We start from the raw sequence: 24650 nt of genomic DNA, 5'->3' as shown, positions 1-24650 counted from the left end.
TGTTTCTTACCAGCCACCTGCACAGGGCTGCCTAGATGTGGTCGTGACACACAGAGTCAGTTACTAGACTGGAAGGGAGTCAGAATAACAATGAGAAAAAAATAGGAGAATGGAATTTTTTAAATGCTTCATTGGTATAACATAAAAAAATGTATGACAAAGTATTTTTTAAGATTTTATTTATTAACTTTAGATGGGAAGGGAGAGGGAGAGAAACATACATGTGTAGCTGCCTCTAACACACCCCACACTGGGGACCTGGCCCACAACCCAGGCATGTGCCCTAACTGGGAATTCAACCAGCGATCCTTTGCTTCTCAGGCCAGCACTCAATCTACTGAGCCACACCAGCCAGAACTGTACAACAAAGATTTTACTCGTAATTCTAGGGTTAAAAATGCTAAGCAGGACTACACAGAAATGATAAGGCACTGATTTATGTATAGACTAGAGAAGACAACAATTTTTTTGGTTAGACTATTCTATCACACATTATAAAATAGCTTTCCCTTTTTATTGTTTAGTATAATAAATCTTAATGTCTACTAATCTGTAAATTGCTGGCTCAAGCTACAGGCCATGATTTCTCATTGAAAATAAGTCTAGAGGAGAGGCCCCTGGCATGAAGCAAAATCCTATATTCAGCACGTACTTGCAAACCAACTGCAAGAAGATTTTACTGAGTTTACTTACTAAAACACTAGCAAAATTTCCATTAAGGTTTAAAGTAGCAATAACTTCCAGGAGAACCTGAAGTTCTTTAAAACCTTTTAAATATTTTGCATACCACAAATTAATTACTCTTCCAATCATAACAGAGATAAGAGGAACAAAATGAAAATATTAAAAAGCAGTCTAGATAAAACAATTATGATTATAGTGACTGATTTGTGGAGTTAAAAAAGAAAGTAATTAGTATTGGCTAACAACAGTAAGTGATGAACCAGGGATTGGAAATACAGGGCTCAAATGTCCTAAAACTCTACAGTCTAGGCTTTGGAAGCTCCGAATTAGAGCAGCTATACTTCAGAGGACAATGAGTTAAAAGTTGAGTCAGTACTTCAGAGTCAGAGAAGCAAAGAATCACAATGGGTGGATTGGCCCAGAGGTGTGAAGGCCAGGAGAAGCAAGGAAGCCCTTAGGCCAAATCTTCTAGCAACAGTTTTGGAATATTGACTCTTACAGAGAAGTTGAGTCTTCACTATCTGCTCTGAGCTCCAAACCCTTCAGAAGCAGAAAGATCCTCTAGGGTGGACTTGCAAATTTTCCAGAGAGAAAAATCATGCATAATTTTACAAAAACTGCCACTCACACAAAAAAGCAAGCTACTCCACTCTAAAGTACAGTCTGGGAAATTTAGCGATATTATTGTAATTACTATGTAGGGGAAACAGTTCATAAAGTATATGGTTGTCCAGTCACTATTTTGTACACCTGAAAGTAATATAACATAATATTGAATATAAACTGTAATTGAAAAAAATTAAAAAAAAAGAAAGTAAGCCACTTTGAGTTGAATCCAGCAAAAACAGGAAATAAATTAATAAAAAATTAATACCAGTAAGGCTTGAAGATTTCAAAATTGTTAGTCCCAGCATTCAGAAGATGCATGCATAAAATGTTTAAATGAACAAACTGGGCAATGGAAAAAACAAGTACAAATCAACAAGCTTTCAAACAACAAGCTCTCAGACACACAAAAAAACAGAAATTATAGAATACAAAATAAGAATACAAAATAAATATCCAATGAAGGTCTAAAACAGTGAGAGAGATACAGCAGAAAAAGAGAATTAGTGAGCTAGAAGAATCGTTTATCCAGAATAAAACAAGATACAGATAAAGAGATGGAAAACATAAAAGACAGGAGGCATAGTAGATACACCTGAGATAGATTCTAATCAGAGGAACTGCTAGGTCAAAAATTAAAGGCATGCATAATTTTACTAGACATTGCAAAGCTTCTTTTCACAAAACAGTTGACCCATTTTTTTTTATTCCTTCCAGCAATATGCTAGAGCACCTGTTTCCCCACAGGCTTGATGTTGATTGCACAGCACGCTGTCAGATTGGAATTTCCGCCCATGTAATAGAAATAATGCCTCCTAGTGTCAATTTGCCTTTTCCTTTTTTGGAAATGATGGTGAGCAACTCTTCCTATGTTTAAGGGTCATTTACCCCTCTTTTTCTACGAAGTGCTCATTTTTCTCAGAAATTATACTAATTTCCCCATTTTAGAAGCTCTGTATCATAACTATTTATGAAATAAATTGCAAGTAGTTTTTCTAGTTTATCGTTTATCTTTGACTTTGCTTATAATTCTGTTGCTATTCAGTTTTTTAAAGTAGTCAGATATACCAGTCTTTCCTGCTTCTGTATTTTATCATACTTAAAGTGTTCTATACTCCCAGGTTATAGAGGAACATAGGTTTCCTTGTAAGATTTGTACATATTTTTTTTTAAAACTGACATTTCTAATCCTCTTGCAATTTATCTTGAAGTATGGTATGTGAATGTAATTTTATTTTTTCTATATATCTATCTGGTTAACCTAACCTCTCTCATTAAAAAATATATCTTTTCCCCTCTGATTTGATTTTCTGACTGTATAACAAAATTCACAAGTATTAGAATCTATTTACCAATTTTCTTATTCTCTCCTCTTGGCCTGAATGTCTATTTAGCTTTCAATACTACACCATTTTAATCTTTATATATTTTAATATCTAACAGAGGTAGTCCACTCTGCATTCCACTGCACCTCTCATCAGAATATTCATGGCTATACTTGCTTATTTGCTTTTTCAAATAAAATGACTAATCAACATGTTTATCCCCAGAGAGGAAAAAACTAATAATTCCATTGAGATTGCATTGAATGTATTAATTTGGAAATTATTACTATCTATATAGTGTTAAATATTTCTATGAAGGAATATGGTATATAAACATATAAAAATCAATTAGAGGACATTATTAAATATATGACCCCATTATAGTAATAAATATTTATTTACAAGCTTAGAAATACTCAAAACCGATATGAGGAAAGCTATAAAATGCCCCTAAAAGGCATGAAAACATCTACAACAAAAGAAGATGCATTATATTTTTGCATATATGATTCCATAGCACAAGAATGTTAACCAATGCTTGCACAGTCTTAGTGGCATGACTGGACAATTAACAACCTCTTAACTATTCAATCCTGAGCAACTTGGGAATTATTCAAGGATGTAATAGCATCCTGCTTATTATATGAATCCTTCTGTTGACATTTTATGAAAGTAACATGAAAAGCTCAGTGTCAAAACATACTGGATGGATATCATAAGCTTGGAAGAAAATTGCAGAGTATACAGTAGAGCATCCTTTAAAGAAATGCTGTATCATTGATGCTATTGACAATGCAGACTGTAGGTCTGTATAGAAAAAGACAGGTATAAAAAACCCTACATCTAAGAGCTGGACTCTAAATGCAAAAAAAAAAAAAAAAAATCAGAACAGTTCAACACAAAAGTTCTCAAGGAGTTCCCAAGTCCTTTAGGGGTCCTTCAAGGTCAAACATATTTTGATCACTTTTAAGGTATTATCTGCCTTCTTTTACTCCACTGACATTTGCACTAACGGTTCAGAGCAATGCTGGGTAAAATGGCCACACCTTCACATGAATCAAGTGGCGCCACACTGTACCAGTAGTCCCACCACACACTCGGATTACCAAAATATAAGGGGGAAAAGCCCGTTTCACTTAGAAGCAGCAGTAAGGATTATTAATATTATTAAATCTCAACTCCCTGGTACATGCCTTTTACATATTCTGTTCTACAAGGGAGAATTATACAGAAAGTACTTTGCTGCGTTCTGAAGTATGACAGTCACCTTCAGGAGAAGCACTCCTGCAGTTGTTTGAGCTGTGAGCTGAATTAGTTACTTTTTCACAGAACACTATTTTTATTTAAAAGAATGACAGACAAACAAATCATAGTTATTCAGATTGGAGATATCTGGCAGCACATTTCTTATAATGAACATAGTGAGCCTGTCACTTCAAGGAAAAGAACTGACTACATTTGTTGCCAATGATAAAGTTGGAGCTTCCCAGTGAAAAAGCAGAATTTTGGAAAACTTGTATCTGCCACCACACATGTTTCCCAACTTCAAAACTTTTCTGATGAGTTTTGTGGTGACATTATAAGCAGTATTTTTGATGCTATATAATAAGTGCATCAACATTTGGAAGATCTCCCTAACTCAGTGAATGAATATTTTCTAAATGACTAATGCCTGATGCTATGATAATATGCATAAGACCTTTCATATTACAAGGTAAACCAATGAATTTTAATGCAGTTGAGTAAGAAAAAGCCATTGATTGATATATGCAATGGGTTGAGTGGTAGCCCCCAATAAGACACATCCATTTCTTAACTCCCAGAACCTGTACTTTATGTGATAAAATAGCAAATCACATGTGGAGGGAAAAATATGTAATTACATTAAGGATTTTGAGAGAAACTAATCCTGGCTTATCCTGGGGGAGGCTGCTAATTCAAGTGACAACTGTCCTTGTATGAGTTAGGCAGAGACAGAAGAGGAGAAGGCCCTGTGACCACAGAGGCAGAGATTGGAGTAATGAGGTTATAAATCAAGGAATGGTGACAGCCACCAGAAGACAGAGGCACACAAGAGAATCTCTCCCAGAGCCTCTAGACAGAGGCAGCCAAATTGGCACCTCAGTTGCACAGTTTTGGCCTCCAGGACTGTGAGAGAATAATGTCTACTGTAAGTCACTCAGTTCATTGTGGCAGCAATAGGAAGCTAATATGATATAGTTTCAGATTCAGCATTGCAACTTGACCTTTGGGAAGCTACCATCTATTGAGATTCATAATAGATATAATGAAGAGATATATGAGATATAATATTAAAAAACATTCACAATGATCTGAAAAGGCCAGTAAAATACTTCTCCATTTTCCCACTAAGTATGTATGAAAACAGATATTTTCCTATATTTCTACTGAAACAATATATAGCAAAAGACTGATGCAGAATAGAGAAGACAGCTGACTTCTATAAAGCCAGACATTAAAGCAATATACACAAATATAAAACAATGCCACTCTAATAAATACCTTTTATTTTGGACAAATATAGTTAATTTCCATAATAGTTCTCATGTTGAAAAATAATAGTTTTAGTATTTTTAATGAATTAATATAGAAATGGTTTTAAATTTTCTCAGTTGTGATTTTTAATACATCTAAAACCTAAAAGCTGTAACTCATATAAACAAAAGTTCTTTGGGATCCTCAATAATTTTTAGTAGTATACAAGGGCCCTGAGACCAAAAGAGAATTATTATATTAACCAAGTTATTACATTTATAATTTCCTATTTTATAGTTTCATAACAGCAATATCAGAAAAATCTCTATCCCTATGAATTCAAAGGAATTCCTTAATTAAAAATAAAATATGAGACAAGGGACTCAGAGTTCTCTGTGAAGAGTGTCTTTAAAAGAAGCTACATTTCAGTATATAATTGTGTTTCTCAAAGGTCTGTAACTTCTTAATAAAAAGATAAATATTATTTGACCTTTCAATCAACAAGAGAGAAAGAAAAATACAGAACTTTAAAAGCGCTGTATAAATGTGTCATGGTCGGAATCTTTCTTTGCAACTCTCCCACCATTTAAAGGATTACATAGATACTTCTTTAAATTCTTATGAAATTTCCCATCTAAGTCTTTTACACATACACACAAAATTACTTCTATTTCTTTCCATACTCCCCCAAAACTCCTTCCCAGCTGCAACACATTTCTTGACTTCATCACTCTTCCTTCCCCTAGGTTCTATATCACAAAGCTCCCAAACCAGCTCCGGCCGCCCTGGAACACCCTCAGGGAGAGCAGGAGGGAAAGAAATTCAATGGGCAAAGCCAGACCAACATTTAAAGGTGAAGGTGGGAAAGAGAAAGAGATTCTCAAAACATTAATGCTTTTTTATTTTGTTACATAGGCCTATATTTTCTTTTCCACGGACCAAGCATCACTATTTAACGTAATTATCATATTGTAAATGCTATTTATTGGTTTTCAAATTTTGAATCAACTATATACAAAGAACAGAAAGCATAGTTATAATAATAAGAAACAATGTAATTTTGTAAACACTGACGATGTAAAAGTAATGACACAGCTGACAAAAGTTGATGTGGAAAAGGAATGAAGAATACAGAGAAGCACAGGTCCACAGACATCTCCATTGTGTATAAGTGATTCAACAAATAGTATGGAAAGCATTGGTTCTCAAAATGAGGACCCTGAACAAACACTATCAGCATCATCTGGGATTTAGAAATGCATGTTCTCAAGCCTCACTCTAGACCTACTGTTAAGTAAACTGCTTCAAGGTATAGCTGTTTCAGCAGCATTCATTTTTTGTGGCCAAGCGGGGGCCTTGAACTGACACTAGCCCCTCCCTGAGCAAATGCCCTTAGTAACAGCCCACAGAGTCGCAAGTAAATGTAAGTTCCTGATATAACTCTCCCAATGGCCCATGTGATAAGCATTCTCCCTTACCTACCCAGGCCTTCTCCTATGCAACCTCCTTAGATTGCTCTAACCCCAGAAAGCTTCCCCAAACCCACACTCCTTTCAGTTTGACTTAACAAATCCCACCTTAGCCCAGGAATCCCCAAAGCATTCCACCCATGGACCTTAGCAAAGCCAAGTGGCCTGCAAGCCCCTCTCTGCCTGCACCCTGCCTTGACCTCCCTTTGTGGTCTCTCCAGGTATACCATGTACTTCCACCACCTTCCCACAGGCCAACCACCCAGCCATGGCTCTACATAACAAACGTTAACTTAACAGTCCCATTCTAGGGCCTAGCAGCCTGCCTTTTAACAAGCCCTCTCCGTGATTTTGATGCATACAAAAATTTGAAACCACTAATCAGTACCTGTCAGATCAAAACAGAGAGGTGTAAATATCATTTTAAGTAAAAAAACATAACCACTAGAGAGAAGAGAAAAGCATCTATATGCATTAATTGTCTTAACTTTCAGGGGAAATGGTTAACAAATACTACCAAGGGTTGAGAATTGAAGAAATATTAATGTAAGTGTATTATTTAGCATTATAATAACAGGAGTTCAGACAAGCAGTTACAAGGGGCTACGTAGAAGTGGAACCAGGGAGGAGACAAGGAGACATGTACATTACTCTTTTCGCACCTTCCTGTGAAGTTTGCTTTTTTCCCAACCAAATTATTACTTCATCACTTTGAAATAATGTCCAGCATTCAATGTCTTACACCAACCTACATCTAAATGTAAGAGCATTTTATTTGTCTCTCATTGCATCCAACAAGTTGGATTAAGCAGATTCCACCTAAATTCTATCTTCATTAAGACTGACAAGCAAGGTCAGCAGGCACCAGGATTTTACAGCAAACATTGTACCAAAGTTACACAGACAAAGAAGGCTTTGCTCAGCTTATTGCAGTAAGAGAGAAAGATTAATTCAAACTCTGCTGAAACAAAAGATAGGGTTTTCAAGTGATGAGTTGAGCTAGTGAAACATACTAGAGGATGTTAGGCAGTAGGTGGATCAGTGGAATGTGAGGAATATATTGGGTTATTCCTGAGATTCCAGATGTTTTTCTCTGAGATTAGGGCATCTGAGTTTGCTGGCTGGTGCTCATCAAAGTTCGGCTCCTACTCTCTCACAGAGACTGGGAGACAAGCGTGCTATCACCTTCCAAAGACATGGGTCCCTGGTCCTTGGGAAAGACATTTTCTGGGTTGTCAAGCTGCCAAGACACTGGAAGAAGATTCACATACATTTCAAAGGGGCAGAGAAAGAATGTACAATTCCAAGCCATCTAAACTAAATACTTTAAGAAATCTGAATCTTGGTCCTATCCTAAGAAACCCATCTGCAGTTCAGTTAAGCTGAGGGGAATGTGAAAGCCACCTTGGTCATCCTTAGCAATAGTTCACATGCTGAAGTGCAGCCTATGAATGCAAGCTGGAACACTGGCATACACTCTCTTCTTCATTGCATCCTGAAAGCAGCGCTCTGACAAGAACTCTGTTACTGGAACTCACAGATGCAATAACCATGTGAGAGAGTGAGGGCACATATGTACTCTTGTTCTATCTTTTCTCTGACACCCAGCCCATGCTTGCCTATAGTGACGACGTTTGACTACAAGCTACCTGAGGAAAGACTTTTTCTGGTTGATCTTTTTCACCCTTAGCAGTCTTCATACAGTGCACGAGAGATGAATTATGATCAAACAATATCGATCAATGCAATAAATAAATGAACATTCCCTCCTTGAAGACGTGTATCAAAGAACCTAAAACAGAATCTAGGAAACTGTACAGGGTCAAACTAATTCAAAAAACCAAATCTACTACTGTATTCAACACTTTTTATTAGGTCAAATGTCAAGGACACCTTTTATAACACAGCCATAGTTCCCAAAGTACATTTCACCTTTGGGTGGCAAAGAGGACCTACAGAGGTCATAGCTCTTTGATGCCATGAGAAGTGCAGGTGGGTTAAAAAAAGTGGTGTGGTGTGGGCAATCTCTGTAGGAAAAAACATATGGAGATAACCAAAGGTAAACTACTAGTCTCATTATACAGTGTTACATATGCATTTAATGAATCACTTAGCAGGTCCTAACCTTTGTGAGGGATGATAAGATGTTAACATTTTCACTACTTATCTTGAAAAGCACACCATCAAAAAAAATAACTTATCATGAGTAAGTAGATTATCTACAAGCCTATTTAGGTAAATATATAAATGTATAAGTTTGTAAACATATAGAGGATTTAGTAAATTGAACTGATTTTATGTGAATTATTTCGGGCACTCATGTCTTCATCTCAGCATTGAATGGAGTCCACAGGCCACTTTTGCTTTCAGAAAATGATCTCCCCGGGTCTATTTTAGTACCCCGAATCTTCTAGCGACTCAGAGCTTAGCCCTGCAATTTTCTCATTCATATTCACAGCTTGAATCCTTCCACTACCCATAAGGACCTTAAAATATTTAGATTTCTACCAGCCAAAACCAAAAACAAACAAAAAATAAACACACACAAAAGAAAATATTGAAAGAAATCTGTACTAGTTATCTAACATCACACAACAAATTAAAACTTAGTAGCTTAAAACAATAAACTTTCATTATCTCACAGTTTCTATGGGTCAGGAATTCAGGTGTGCCTTACCTGGGAGAGAGGAGGCTATAGTCAGGATGTCAGCCATGTCTGCAGAAATCTGAAGGCCTGCCTGGCCTAGCAGATCTGTGTCTTACGTAACTCACTAACGTGGTGCCGACCATTTGAAGGGTGCCTCAGTTCCTCTTGGGCGCTGCGTGAGTCTCTTGATGACAGGATGGCTGGATTCCCGCAGCAGGAGCAATCTATAAGAGAACATGGGAGAGCCACAGTGTCTTGTATAACTTTGCCTTAAAAGTCACACACCGTTATTTTTGCAACACACTATTGGTTACACAAGTCAGCACCATTTCATGTGAGGGGAACTAAGCAAGGGAACCAGCAGGAGGTAAAGATCACTGGGTGCCATCTTAAATGCTAGCAATTATAACATTCTTCTTTTCATTCCTGCCTATCTATTCTACTTGTTAATGCCCTTCTCTGGTTTTGCCAAACTTCACGTATTTGAACTGTGTTTCCCTCTCCTTTCTTTTTAACTTTACTAATTCCTTCTTATTCCCTTTCCCATCTACTTCAATGCATACCACTACACAGAAACTCTTTCCTTGAAGATTACCAGTGATCTCTTCCTGCTGACTTGCTGGCCTTGGCCTTTCCTCAGACACGTGCTTCAACAGATCTTATAATGTTTATGTTGCAAACCCCTCACTCAGGAAATTCTCTCATCCTCTGGCATCTTTGGGATGTTATGAAAAGGACTTCTCTGTCTCTCTGATGCCACTTCTCTCCTGTTCTCCACTAGGTTTTTGAGTGTGGAGAGTTCCTGAAACTCATCCCTCTGGTTTTCTTGCTACAGTATGACTGGGCCAATACGCACTCACTACTTCAGCTATGTCATCTATTATCTGGCCACTAACGAATCTGCATTTCCTTGCCTACTTTAGTCATACCTGCCTTTCCAGCTGCCTGCAGGCATCTCCACGCTCTATTCCCAAACAATGTTCCTTGTTTCTCCATTCAGTGCCTCTTAGGAGAATCTGCCTTATGTCATTGATTCCAATCATTACTCTAGTCCAAACCCTCCCTGTTTCACAGCCAGAATAAGACAGCAATATTTAGTTACTATACCTACTTTGCTCTAACATCGCTCCTGCTTCTACGAGAATCCAATTGTCGTGTGTTGATGATAAATATCTCAGAACTTTATCTTTTCATTTTCTAGCACAAGAGGATTTATTATCACCAATGCTTCTAAATCTAAACTCCTAAAACTGGCTTTTAAGGCAGTCCTTGTGTTCCCATCTGGCTAGCATACCTAATTTCTTATTCCTCCTATTTCCTTTATTTCTGTTCAGTGAGATTAATCCATCACTACCCCCAAATACATGTTTCCTCATTGACCTTTTCAATTCTATTCTCTCCACAAAATAAAAAATAAATGTTCTTATTCATCTTCTCTATCCTACCAGTTTGTGTAGGCCTAGCTCAAATTCTACAGTCTCAATGAAATTTTCTCTAACTACTTTAGTTCATGATGGACTGTTTGACTTTTGAGTTTCCGGTATTCGGTTAGGCATCCACATCTCTGATTCCTTGTGTATTAGACTTCTATCCATGGTCAAGTTGCAAATTCCCAAAGACTGGAATTGTGTTTTATATATTTTTTATTTTTTTTAAATACCTAAAATGGTGTGCCATAAATAGATATTTATTGCTAAACCAAATAAAATAACTAGAAAATTCTTGTGTCATTTGGCAGAATGACTATGGGAAAGAGACTACCTTCCAAAATATATTATCTGAAAGTACATTTTTCTCAGGTGCATTTATCAATGAAAAAATGACTTTCTTCCAGCTTACCCAAACTTAGTTCTTAAAGCATATGTTAACACCTGAAATACAAACTAATATTGAATGCAAACTATAATTAAAATTAAATTTTAAAATATCATGTGTAAAATCCAAAACAGAATTGTTAAAGGTAGAACTGTTTAAATCAACAGAGAGACATACAAAATAATTGCTTCATTTAGCAAGTACAGAGGTAACCAGATCACGTTCCAAAAGTAACTTCATAATATTGGCAGTTCAAGAATAATTAAAAGGAAAGAAAAGTTAAGCAATATAACTGTTGTCTTAGATTTTTTAAGGGAAAGGAAATTGTTGTAAAATCAAAAAGAGAAAAATGTGATTTATGAGTAATAACGCATTAAAAATTAATGGCTATTAAAAGTAACTATGACCTATCTTCAAAAAAAAATGTGGATTTCACCCCCAAAGACTCACACCTGTGTCCTCCTTTGGACACAGTATTATGTTTTCGAAACGACATGAGTTTCTACAGCCAGAAGTGCCTGCATAACTAGCCATGTGACCTTAGGCAAATTACTGAACTTTGGGAAACCTACCAACCTCAGGGGCTGGTTGTGTAAACTAAATGAGTTACATCTCTGAAAGAAGCCGGCATACTGTCCAACACATGCTGGTGGACACATCTTACTGTCTTTCCATTCTGCTCAGCAAAGACTGAGAGAGAATAGGAGGCTGAGCACCACTAGACTAGGAGAGAGGAACCAGGAATTATTTCCCAGCTCAGCATCTAGTTAGACATTGTGGCAGGAACAGGTAACTGTTTTCCAGCCTTGATCATCCTCTTCATTTCAGTAGTAGACCCCTGAGCAGGCAGATAGATGCAAATACCTTTTGGCTTCACAAGGTTAATTGTTTGATTTTGAGAGCCTTCGAGGAGACCAGACATTTCACTTTTCTACTGTTCCCCACTCGCTTCTGCCCTAACTGACCCTAGTCCCAACAGTCATGACTCCCTCCTGACACCTATGGGCTCTTCTGGTTATGGCTCTGAACCGGAGGGTCCCTAAGGAATCTCCCAGCATTCAGTGGTTCTGGGGAAACACATGGAATAATGTTCATTCCTCTGGCAGTCAAAATTATAACTACTCAGTAGGTTTTTCCCTTTTTTTCTAAAAATTTAAAAGGAAATTTGAGATGATCTAAGTTCTAAAATTCTCAGATCTTTTGTGTATATTAGGCCTATCATTTTTATTTAGGAGATAGATGTTATATTAGTTTCCTGTAGTCAGTATAACAAATTACCACAAACCTGCTGGCTTAAAACAACAGAAATTTATTCTCCCACAGCTCTGGAGGCCAAAAGTCTAAAATCAAGGTGTCCACTGTAACAAATTACCACAAACCTGATAACTTAAAGCAACATAAATTTATTCTTCCTCAGCTCTGGAGGCCAAAAGTCTGAAATCAAGGTGTCCACACACAAGGCCGCACTCCCTCTGAAGGCACTAGGGTGGAATCATTCCTTGCCTTTTCCATTTTCTTGTGGCTTCAGCCTTTATTCGGCTTGTGGCTGCATCGTTTCCATCTCTGTGTCCATCTTCATATGACCTTCTCCTTGGGGTTGATGTCTTCTCTTCCATGTACACAGTCCGCCTCTGTTTTAGGAATATTTGACCTCATATTTAGGGCCTCCCTAGCTAATCCAAGATGACCTCATCTCAAGGTCTTTAAATTACATCTCTATTTCCAAATAAGATCACACACACAGGGTCTGGGGATTAGGATTTGCATATGTCTTTTGGGGAGCCACCCACTACAGATGGCTAGGTAAACAATCACTGTCTTATAAAACATAGGTAGTATAGATGCCTTATACTCTGAATAAATATAAGATATAAATATCAAACTTTTTAAGTTAAAAAAAGAATTTCAATGAAAACCTTGTTTTAGAGTGTTTTAATATACCTTGTGAAGCTGTAAATATACCTTTAAACAGCAATCCTTTCAGTCTATCGATATCTTCCACATTATTTAATTTTCGTTATTGTTAACCATGTTCTAATTCGGGCATTCGCTACTTCTTAAATCAATCACAGTTACTGAAGGAATCATGCAGGATGACTAATTTTCCCTGCTATTTTCTCACACACACATATATAAAAATCTCAAAATTCAACACAAAATTACAGAGGAAAGAGTTGTTTTTCTTCAATACTCCTTGACCAATTTCTTTCTCAAATGACAGGTTAAAATTCCCTGCAGGAGTTGTTGTGCATGTGGAAAGGGTAGTTACTGGCTTTCTGTTTACCATAAATGAAATTGCACTATACATATTTTCAAGGCATATTGATACAAGTATAGTGCAATTCACCAAACAATATCTCTTTTTTACATACAGACCTATACCATTATTTCTGTTATCATGCAATATTTGCTAATTCACTGATGGACATTTAAGTTGCGTCCAAAGTTTTGATGTTATAAAAATGCTGCAATGGTCATATGTCTCTAAACAGCTGTCAGAGGGGAGGGGGCTGGGGGACTTGGTGAAGATGGTGAAGGGATTAAGAAAAAATACATATTTTTTAATCCATATATATATGTAGCCACTTAGCGCTGGTTAGATAAATTAAGGGAAAAGCCACTTACACCCATTTCCTCCCTATCTAACCCTCACGGAGTTTGAGTGCTCGGCACCAGGCACTCAAAGGGGGAAAAGAGAGCTGCTTAGGGGTGTAGTGAACAGAAAAAGTGGCACCTGTCAAGCTTTTTGACGCAGTGCCATTGTCCCAGGAACATTCTCCCAGACCAGGAGTTCTTCGTCGGAATGGATGTGGCTCCCAAACATCTGACTGGTGTACACCAAGCCAATGCAGGCGCTCAAGCCACCATGGCATCAGAACTCACTGTGCTTTTTTTCTCAAAAGTCCTAGCAAGAAAAATTTTGCCAAAAGCTATATGTAACTTGAATTCCAAAGTCATCTGATTAAAATAAGCACAGCACCACAAATTATGTGTTTAGATGCATTTCAGCCAAACCAGGAGAGGGAAAATATGTTTTGTAACAGACTCCAGGCTGAGCTAGAGTGACAGCTGCATGAAAAACCTTGCTGAGGTGCCTCAGTAGCTGTCACTCCTGCCTTCAGCACTTGGCATAATTATAATGAGATAGCAATAAAAATCATTCCGAAGCTTTTGAACAACTGTATGCTCTTAAGCAACGCTGGTGACTAGGGATGTGCGTATTTCAAAGGCAGTAGATCTCAGTTCTTAAAAACACAGCAGAAACTGTGTTTCTAAATTAGAAGAGCACAAAAATTATTTATCAACCCATTATAGAATATTTACAGTCAGACAATGTATTGTGTACACTGAGTAAAAAACTTCCTTCTATGAGGCTTGTTGTTTTTCAGGGACTCAAATATACTTCATCTAACCTGAAGTCCAGTACATACCCACTTTCTACCCTCTAAACACCCCCGTGTATATCCTTATCACCTATTTAGCAAATAGGGTGCTAAATTATAAAAACTTGATGACTTGAAAGCCTTACAAGTAATGGCTTTCTGATGAAAATCTAAGATGCATAGAATGCTGGGTTGTTGCAGCATTTGTCTTATTTACAACAAAGCGAAGAAATGTTAGTAATTCAGACACGAAATAGTCTGCGCTAAAGATTAGAATACACCTGGGATTAGAGACGCCTTTCAGGATGGCCGCCTTAGGCAGGGTGGCGTATTCCAGGACAAAAGAATTTTGTACAGGAAGATGACTCTGCTCTGCTGAGGAGCAACTAGAACCACCAATTATTTTTTGTTCCTTTTGTTCTTTGCGTGTTATTCTTTGAATAATCTTTTCACCACTCATTTGTTTCCAACTGTTGCTCATTTCTTTTTAACCAATGACTTGATACTTTTTTCTCTACTAGTTTTCACATTTTTACTGGGATATAAATGACTTTCAATAAAATGCACAAGCTTTAAATGTTTAGTTTGATGAGTTTTGACAGTCATATCAGCTGTGTAACCATCATTCAAAACATGTATAGAACAAATGTCCCCTTAGGCTCTTTTCCAGTCAATTCTCTCCCCACCCCCATGATTATTTGGGCATTTCTGTCACTACAGATGACTTTTGCCTGCATTTGGATTTCAAATGAAATCCTACAGTGTGTTTTCTTCTGCATATAGCTTCTTTTGTTTAATGTAAGGTTAATATTCACATCTATATTCTGTGTATCAGTAATGATTTATCACTAAATACCTGTAGCATTCAATTTTATAAACATACTATAACTTGTCTATCAGTTCTCCTATTGTTCGGCAATGGAGTTGTTTTCCGTATATGGCTATCATAAATGTGGCTGCTATAGACATTCTTCTACAAGTCATGGTAAATAAATCTGAGTTGTATTCCTGGGTCACAGGGGAGATTTATGTGCATAAGAAATTGTCAAATGGTTTTCCTAAGCCAGTTTTATTACTTTACAATTCCCATAACCAGTGTAAGAGAGTTCCTGTCACTCCACATCTTCACCAGCATTTGATGTTTTCCGTCTCTTTAAACCATTCCAGGGAGTGTTTAGTGGCATCCCATTGTTTTGGTTTGCATAGTCTGATAACTAATGACATCAAGAACTGTTGTAATGTTAGTGCTTTGTGAACTATATGCTCAAGACTACCGAACACATTTTAATTTGGTTATTTGTATTTTTACAGCTGCTTGGTAGGAATTCTTTATATATTTTGTATACAAGCCCTTTCTCAGATACTTCAAATTTTTTCCAGTTTGTGGTTTATTTATTTTTAATGGAGTCTTTTGGTGAGCAAAATTTTTAAATCTTTGCCTGACCTGAGATACAAAGGTATTTTTCTACTTTCTTCTAGAAATTTGAATCTGGTTTTATGTTTAAATATATGATCCATCTGAAATTAACTTTTGTATATGGTCTAAAATGAGAGTCAAGATACATTTTCTTCCATACAGGTACCAAATTCCTCCAATAACATTTGTTGAAAAGAATTTTCCCCCAAAATTTTTTTGGTATTTTCATTAAAAATCAGTTGACTGAATATATGTGGGTCTATTTCTAGACTCTATTCCGTTTCATTGTCTTGTTTGTCTATACTGATACTAATAGCATACCACTCTGATTACCATAATTTTATAGTAAATTTTGTAATAGGTAGTTTAAGTTTTCCAACTTGTTCTTTTTTCAAGGTAGATTTAGCTACACTATTTTCTTTGCATTTCTATATATAATTCAGAAACATCTTGTCTACTTCTTCTGAATAGCCTGCTGACATTTTGATAAAAATTGCATTACATATATATATATATATATATATATATGTATACATATAAATTTAGTAAGTATCAATATCTCAGCAATATTTCATTTTGCAATCCAGGAACATGTTCTCTTTTATTTATGTCTTATTTCTCTAATACATTGTTGTTTTCGATGTGGAGATATTAGATATCTTTTATTAGATTTATTTCATCTGACCTAATTTTTGTTATGTTCTTGTAAATTTTTGAATGTCACTTTCCAATTAGTGGTAAGTGGAGACTTGCTCTACAGCTGGGATCACTTGTAGTTCTTATCACTTGCAAGAGCCCACGCACAGCTAGTAACCATGCGTTAGTGGTTCCAGTGGTTTTTCTCTCTTAGCAGCAGCGAGTATTTCTTCCAGTGATGAGGGAAATGCGTAAGTCACTATCCTATAAACAGCTCCTCACGCTCTGATGTTTTGTTTGTTTCAGTGTCTTTATTGGCTCAGTTTAACTATTATTTTTATAGGTTATCTGGCTTGTTTTTGTTATTAGAGACTGATGGTCTCCTGTGACTTTTCACATCCAAACTAGAAATCGATCAGTGATATATTTTTTTAATACTTGCAAGATAATCTGCCTTTTCACTGTGTCTGAAACAGCAAAAAGGAAAGGTGTAAAATAGCACCAGGGGTCCAAGCAATCATAATAAAAACTAATGCTTACTCAGTGCTTGCTATGTGCTAGGACTTAGATTTACAATACAACTCATTCAGTCCTTAGAATAACCCTGTGCAGTAGGTATGGTGATCATTGCCCCCCTTGTATAGACGAGTAAAATGAAATACAGGTACTTAAGTCATTTGTCTAATGAAACACAGTTGTTAAAAGGTAGAACTGGGTTTGAAGACAAGGAGTTTGTATTTCAAATCTACACTTTTACCTACTTCCTCACAATAACTCTCTTCCAAATGTGAGCACTCCTATTTTTACCTTGATTTCCCAAAAATAATAGCTATCTGCTTTTTCATTATAAATGTTCATTTTTTCTTTGAGTTGCACCATACCTACATTTTTTCATCTGAATTATCTATTCACTTAGCATTTTGATATAATAAAAGTAGATATAATTTATTAAGTGCTCACATAAAAGTGTTAGTAGTTTGGCATATATTATTTAAAAATCTCATAAAAATTCTGATAGATAGATAACATTGTTCCCATTCTATTCTGAAGGGAACTGAGGTTCAAAGAAAACAATTTCCCTCATTTAAATAAAAATCAGTGAAGGAGTAAGCCTGGAATCTGACCTGTCTGGAATCCAAAGCCCATGATGCAACCTTTCATGAATGAATGATTGCCTAAAGTTGTCTTTAATGCACACTTTTTTACCCAATTTTTGAGGGAAAAATAAAGATGCCCTTATACACGGGTAGTACCTGAAATACCTTGTATCTCTTCTTGTGTTTTATAATTATTTGTTACATAAAATTTCTCTTATCAAAAATTGTTGCTCTACCTGGCTGGTGTAGCTCAGTGGATTGAGCATGAACTGCGAACCAAAGTGCCCCAGGTTCAATTCCCAGCCAGGGTACATGCCTGGGTTGCAGGCCAGCAACCGCACATTTATGTCTCTCTCCCTCTCTCTCTCTCTCTCTCTCTCTCTCTCTCTCTCTCTCTCCCCCCTCCCTCCCTCCCTTCCCTCTCTAAAAAATAAATAAACTCTTTAAAAAAATTTCTTTTATCATAATATGTTCAAAAATAAGTGCTAAAATTCCTTTATAACACAAAAAATTATCTAAATATAAATGAATAAAATATTGAATTAAAAAATTAAAATGAAAGAATTTTTCCTGAAAGTTTGGGCCAAAAATGTGGGTGAGCATTATACATGGCAAAACATTGGAATTTTTTTCTTGATATCTAAATCCATTTGTTTATAGTTAATGACTCTGTTGATGTCAAATGGGGTCTCTTTTGGAGGCTGTTTTAAACAGGGAAATTTAGATAAAGAACATCCTAAGGAAACAACCATTAAAGGAAAAGAGGAATTAGACAACCAAGCAGCCTCTCAGCTGTGTGCAGTAGGTGGCGACCTGGGGCTGTACCCTGGGTTGGGCCTAAATCTCAGCTCCTGCAGTTGGAAGAATAATGTAGTATGTCTCTGCTGATGGGCAAATTGTCAGAAGCTGCTTATAACCCCACATCACCACCATCACCGTTCCTTTCCAACAGATCCTCTGACCTCCTTTATTCACTTCCGGTCACCTTCTGTGTCCACTTCAAGTTGGATTCAACAGCAGAAAAGGAGTGCAAAAGGGCTCCAACCTCCTCAAGGCTGACTCTGGGACTCACATCCACTGGCCTGGAAAATGTATCCATTTCTGGCCTCATAAATCAAAAATCTGATGCATAGTTTCTACACTTCTTAAATCATGTAGAAGACAGAAGAAAAATTCCATAATAAGAGCTTGCAATCAGAGGGGCTGACACTTGATCTACTAATACCCAAATTATGGTAGTCCATATGCAAAAAAAATTCTATACTCCATGATTTTTGGCTTATTTCTAAAATGTAGTGGTTGTTAAGATTCAAGAAGGCTTAACACTTATCTTCATTCTCAGTAGAGAAACCCTTCAGAGAAAAAATGCATTATTCCCTTAGGACTGAATCTCATTTCAGACACACGTTCCTTATTATAGTCCGTGTGTAATTATTTAAATGTCATGAAATCCTGAAAATGTGTTTGATAAAGTAATTGAAATCACTTCATGTAATTTATTTTACTTTCAATGGTGGCAATGTGTGCACACAAATGTCACTGCACTGTCAACGCAGTTAATGGCAGCTGAGTTGACTCTTTGAGGACTCCTCATTAGTGGGGATTTTTACCCTCCAAATATAACATCTCTCTCTCTGGCACATTCCTGGACTGAGGCACTAATTAGTATACAAGGTCTGTCCAGAAACTATTCAGCCATGTAATATGAAAAATAAAGACATTTAATGAAGATTAAAGATACAAGAAACATTGTACACAGGATAATGACACCTTAGTCCCCTTCAAAGTAGACACCTTGGAACCTCACACAGTTCTCCCAGTCACCATCAGCTGACTGGTCATGTTTTCCTGAATCTCATCAGTGGTCTGAAATCGCTTCCCTTTCAAACGTGATTTCAGTTCTGAAAAAAGCCAGAAGCCTCAGGGTGCCATATCTGGGCTGTAGCAGGGCTGAGTCACTTGAGTGATTTGATGTTTTGCCAAAAATCTCTGCCCAAAACCTGATACATGAGTGGGTACATTGTTGTGATGAAGCTGTCAATCACTAGTTGCCCAAAGCTTTGGGCTTCTGAATCTTCTGAATAGTTTCTGCTGAGGAATGACTTAATGCAAAATTTGATGCAGATTCATTGCTCTGTTCATTCAGTCATTTTGAATGTGACACCCACACAGTATTCATGCTAACTCAAAGGCATCGACCTCCCCCACAGACAAGCACTATAAAGTTAAAGTTGTTCACACATGTGCATTCCAATCCACTTCCTTTGGCTGCCAGGTTACAACAATGTTGCACAATCCTTTCTAGTTATATTAACAATGGTTGGACTTTTTCCAGACAGGCCTTGTATGTTATTAATAAGAAATCCCCCATTCAATCTTTTTTTTAATTTTTCTTATTTTAATCATTGTTCAAATACAGTTTTCCCCCTTTTACTCCAAATCCAGCCCACCCACCCAACCCTCCCCACTTCCTTCCCATTTCCTCCCTCCCTCTAGTTTTTGTCCATGTGTCCTTTAAATTTGTTCCTGTAAACCCTTCCCATTCTCCCCTGAAATTCCCTCTTCTCCCCCCTCTGGTCACTGTCAGCCTGTCCTCTATTTCAGTGTCTTTGCTTATATTTTGCTTGTTTCGTTGTTTTGTTGTTTAGGTTCCTGTTAATGGTGAGATCATATGGTATTTGTCTTTCACCACCTGGCTTATTTTGCTTAGCATAATGCTTTCCAGCTCCATCCAAGCTGTTGCAAAGGGTAGGAGCTCCTTCTTTCTTTCTACTACATAGAATTCCATTGTGTAAATGTACCATAGTTTTTTGATCCATTCATTTACTGATGGGTAGCTAGGTTGCTTCCAGCACCTAGCTCTTGTAAATTGTGCTGCTATAAACATCGGGGTGCAAAGGTTCTTTTGTGTTGGTGTTTTAGTGTTCTTAGGATATAGTCCCAGCAGTGGAATTGCTGGGTCAAAAGGCAGATCCATTTTTAGTGTTCTGAGGAAGTTCCATACTGCTTTCCATAGTGGTTGTATCAGTCTGCAGTCCCACCAACAGTGTACTAGGGTCCCCTTTTCTCCACAACCTCTCCAACACTTGTTGTTTGTTGCTTTGTTTATGATGGCCATTCTGACTGGTGTGAAGTGGTATCTTGTTGTGGTTTTAATTTGCATCTCTCTGATAGCTAGCGATATTGAACATTGTTTCATGTGACTTTGGATTTTCTGGATGTCCTCCTTGGAGAAGTGTCTGTTCAAGTCCTTTGCCCATTTTTTAATTGGGTTGCCTGTTTTCTTAGAGTAGAGTCATGTAAGTTCTTTATATATTTTGGACATTAAACCCTTGTCTGAGGTATCACTGGCAAATATGTTTTCCCATACAGTTGGTTCTCTTTTCATTTTGATACTGTTTTCTTTAGCTGTGCAGAAGCTTTTTATTTTGATGAGGTCCCATTTGTTTATTCTTTCCTTTATGTCCCTTGCTCTAGGGGACAAGTCAGTAAAAAGTTTCTGCATGAAATATCTGAGATTTTCCTGCCTACATTCTCTTCTAGGACTTTAATGGTGTCACGGTTTATATTTAAGTTTTTTATCCACCTTGAATTTATTTTTGTATAAGGTGTAAGTTGGTGCTCGAGTTTCATTTTTTTGCACGTGGCTGTCCAGTTCTCCCAACACCATTTGTTGAAGATGCTATTTTTACTCCATTTTATGTTGCTGCCTCCTTTGTCAAATATTAATTGACAATAGAGACTTGGGTTTATTTCTGGGCTCTCTGTTCTGTTCCATTGCTCCATGTGACTGTTTTCATGCCAGTACCAGGCTGTTTTGATTACAGTGGCCTTGTAGTATAGTTTAGTGTCAGGTATTGTGATCCCTCCTACTTTACTCTTCTTTCTCAAAATTGCAGCAGCTATTCCGGGTCGTTTATGATTCCATATAAATTTTTGAAGTGTTTGTCCTATGTCTGTGAAATAAGCCATTGGTACTTTAGTAGGTATTGCATTGAATGTGTAAATTTCTTTGGGTAGTATGGATATTTTGATGATATTAACTCTTCCAATCCATGAACATGGTATATGTTTCCATTTGTTTGTGTCTTCCTTGATTTCTTTCTTCAGTGTTGTGTAGTTTTCTGAATACAGCTCTTTTACCTCTTTGGTTAGGTTTATTCCTAGATATTTTATTTTTCTTTTTGCTATTTCAAATGGGATTTTTTTCTTGATTTCTCCTTCTGCTGTTTCATTGTTGGTGTACAGAAATGCCTTTGATTTCTGGATATTGACTTTGTATCCTGCTGTTTTGCCAAATTCATTTATTAGGTCAAGCAGTTTTTTGGTGGAATCTATACGATTTTCCATGTACACTATCATGTCATCTGCAAACAGTGACAGTTTTGTTTCCTCCTTTTTGATTTGGATGCCTTTTATTTCTTTTTCTTGTCTGATCCCTTTGGCTAAAACTTCCAGTACTATATTGAATAAAAGTGGTGAAAGTGGACAGCCTTGTTTTGTTCCTGATCTTAGTGGAAAAGATTTTAATTTTTGCCCATTGAGTATGATGTTGGCTGTAGGTCTCTTATATACAGCCTTTATTAATAGAGGAATGCTCCCTCTATTCCCACTTTGCTGAGTGTTTTTACCCATTCAATCTTCTAACCACAGAGATGAGGCCAAGACTTCATTGAAACCAAATTCCTACTCTAGCATGATCTCTATGATACTTTCACAAATTGCATAAGTGGTGCTTTAAAATCAGGAACACAGCAACAAGGAGTGCGCTCTTTTGGAACTGATTTCTGCATGCCTGGAGCAGATGCTACAATGACTTGTCATCAATAAGCACTATTGTATAGCAAAGCTGATACAAGGAAAACGATCTAATATTTCACCCAGATGGTATTTTACAAAGGGTTCTATGCCTCAGCGTCTCACTCCATACAGTTTAGTTTCATACATTTTCCTATACGTTTATACAGGTGAAATTGCATCCTGCCTTTCCTTGTGGAATCTCCCCTTCTGCCTTCTTACCAAGCACAGCAGTAGAGAGACACTCCAGTGGACCTGATGGGAAGCTGATTTTGTCTTTGTTACTTGTAAAGCATGCTGGTTTAACAAGGGATCTGCCTTTCAAAAGAGCATATTAAATGTGGTTTGATAAAACATCGGCAGTGAAAGAAGACTAAATCTTTGACTATGCACTTGTAATTAAAATTTCAGTTTGATGTGGAATATAACACTCCACAGGTGATCTGGGCAAATATTTCTCTCAGACTGATTAGGCAACAGTGGTGATAAAATATTCTGGCAAAGTTAAAAACAAAACAAAGCAAACAAAAAAAACCCCACAAGATGTGGCCTCTCCCCATATGTAACCCTAGAAGGAATATTGTTATATTTTCTATTTCAGAATCGCAGGCAGGTGAAAAATTGATAAATTATTCTTAGTTATTTCATGGTGTAAATAGGTTTGAAGACAGATGAATCAAATGCCTAATTTAATATAGAATCACTGAATTCTTCTAGTTACTTATTCTCATCCCTGGAATTGATCTTATATTACATACCAAGGCTATCTTCTCAGCAGATTAATACCTAAACCACTAGAAAAAGTTCTTCATAAGTAAAATATTAGATATGCTCATGCATAAAAACTTGCATTTTGTAAAAACTGCAAATGCCAAATGACTTAAAGATAACAGGAAATCACGCTGAAATTTGCCTTTTCAATTTTAAGTAAAGCCTACACTGCACAAAATCACAGAAGTATATTTACTGTCAAAATAAAAGTTCCCTAAATGCAGTGATTTATAACATATATTAACACCACTCATGCTTTCCTTGGTAACCCACTTTTACTTCTAAAATATCCGTATGTGAATAAACAGGCAGAGCTTCTGTTTTCTGTTTGACTGCAGAAACTGCAGAGGTTAAACCTTCACAGCAATGCCACCATCAAGTAAAGTAAATGAGACTAAATCTCTGGGTTGGACTCAGCAGGATCACCCAGGCAAGAGGGGCACTGCCTTGAGCCAGTGCGTTAGCAGTCTGCTCTTGCCCTCCTCCAGGGATGCCCCTCCACACAAACATCCTGCAGGGTCAAGGCTTCAGGGACTTGGGACCCTAGGGACTTGGGAGCTAGCTACCTAAACAGCATACATAACATGCCTCCAGGGTTTGCACAGGCCTCTCACCTGCTGTATCCTCCAGAGGGTGAGCTAAGCCACCATGGCACAGCTGCAAAGTGGCCCAAAAGATGTTTGTTCAAGGAAGCTACATGTGAAGCTTGCCTAGGGGGACTGGAGTACGCACGTGTGTGAACAAGGCATTGGGGTGAGTGAGAAGCCACAGGCCACAGCCGGCTCTCCCTGGGAAGCTCCAAGTATTCCAAGAATTTCAAAACCTAACAGGTCTTGCAATTCATTATGAAGGCACATTCATCAAAGGAGGAAAGCAGCACAAATATTATTATAACTTTTTAGCTTGATTCATCACTTTTACGTCTTCAGATATATGTAAATATTTCACATGTACAACATGGGGCAAACAAACATTTACAGTTATGAGTGTGCAACAGTTTCTTCTTGTATTGTTATTTATTAATTATGGTATTCCTCCATGTGAACAACTGTAACCTTACTTTTGCCCCACCCTGTATACAAAAATTAGACATATATAAATCTCTACTTTTAATTGTACCTCCAGACAACTTAAATTACACCCAAAACCAAGCTTGTCTTTTAATAATGGCCCTAACACCCCTAAGCATGATGATGACTCTATTTCATTACAACATTATTTGATCATAGGTTCATGACTTGATTTGATCTTTTGATCATTTAGGTGTTATTCTGAAAGAATAAACAGAACTGCTTACACATAATACATCATAGGAGCTACAAAATACATGCAAAAGGTAAACATGCTACCTACATATATTATCAGGTGAAATGCAGCAAAGAATATTGTTGGGAACTGCCCTGACTGGTATCAGAAGCTGAAACCCCCACCTAGGCTAAGGCTAAGGGAACCCCTTGGAACCGTAAGCCAGCAAGGAGACAAGGGCTTGTCTCCCTGGCAGGAATGC

Source organism: Phyllostomus discolor, chromosome 10 (genome assembly GCF_004126475.2).
Source record: "Phyllostomus discolor isolate MPI-MPIP mPhyDis1 chromosome 10, mPhyDis1.pri.v3, whole genome shotgun sequence".
Lineage (NCBI taxonomy): Eukaryota > Metazoa > Chordata > Mammalia > Chiroptera > Phyllostomidae > Phyllostomus > Phyllostomus discolor.
This window is presented reverse-complemented; position numbering follows the sequence as displayed.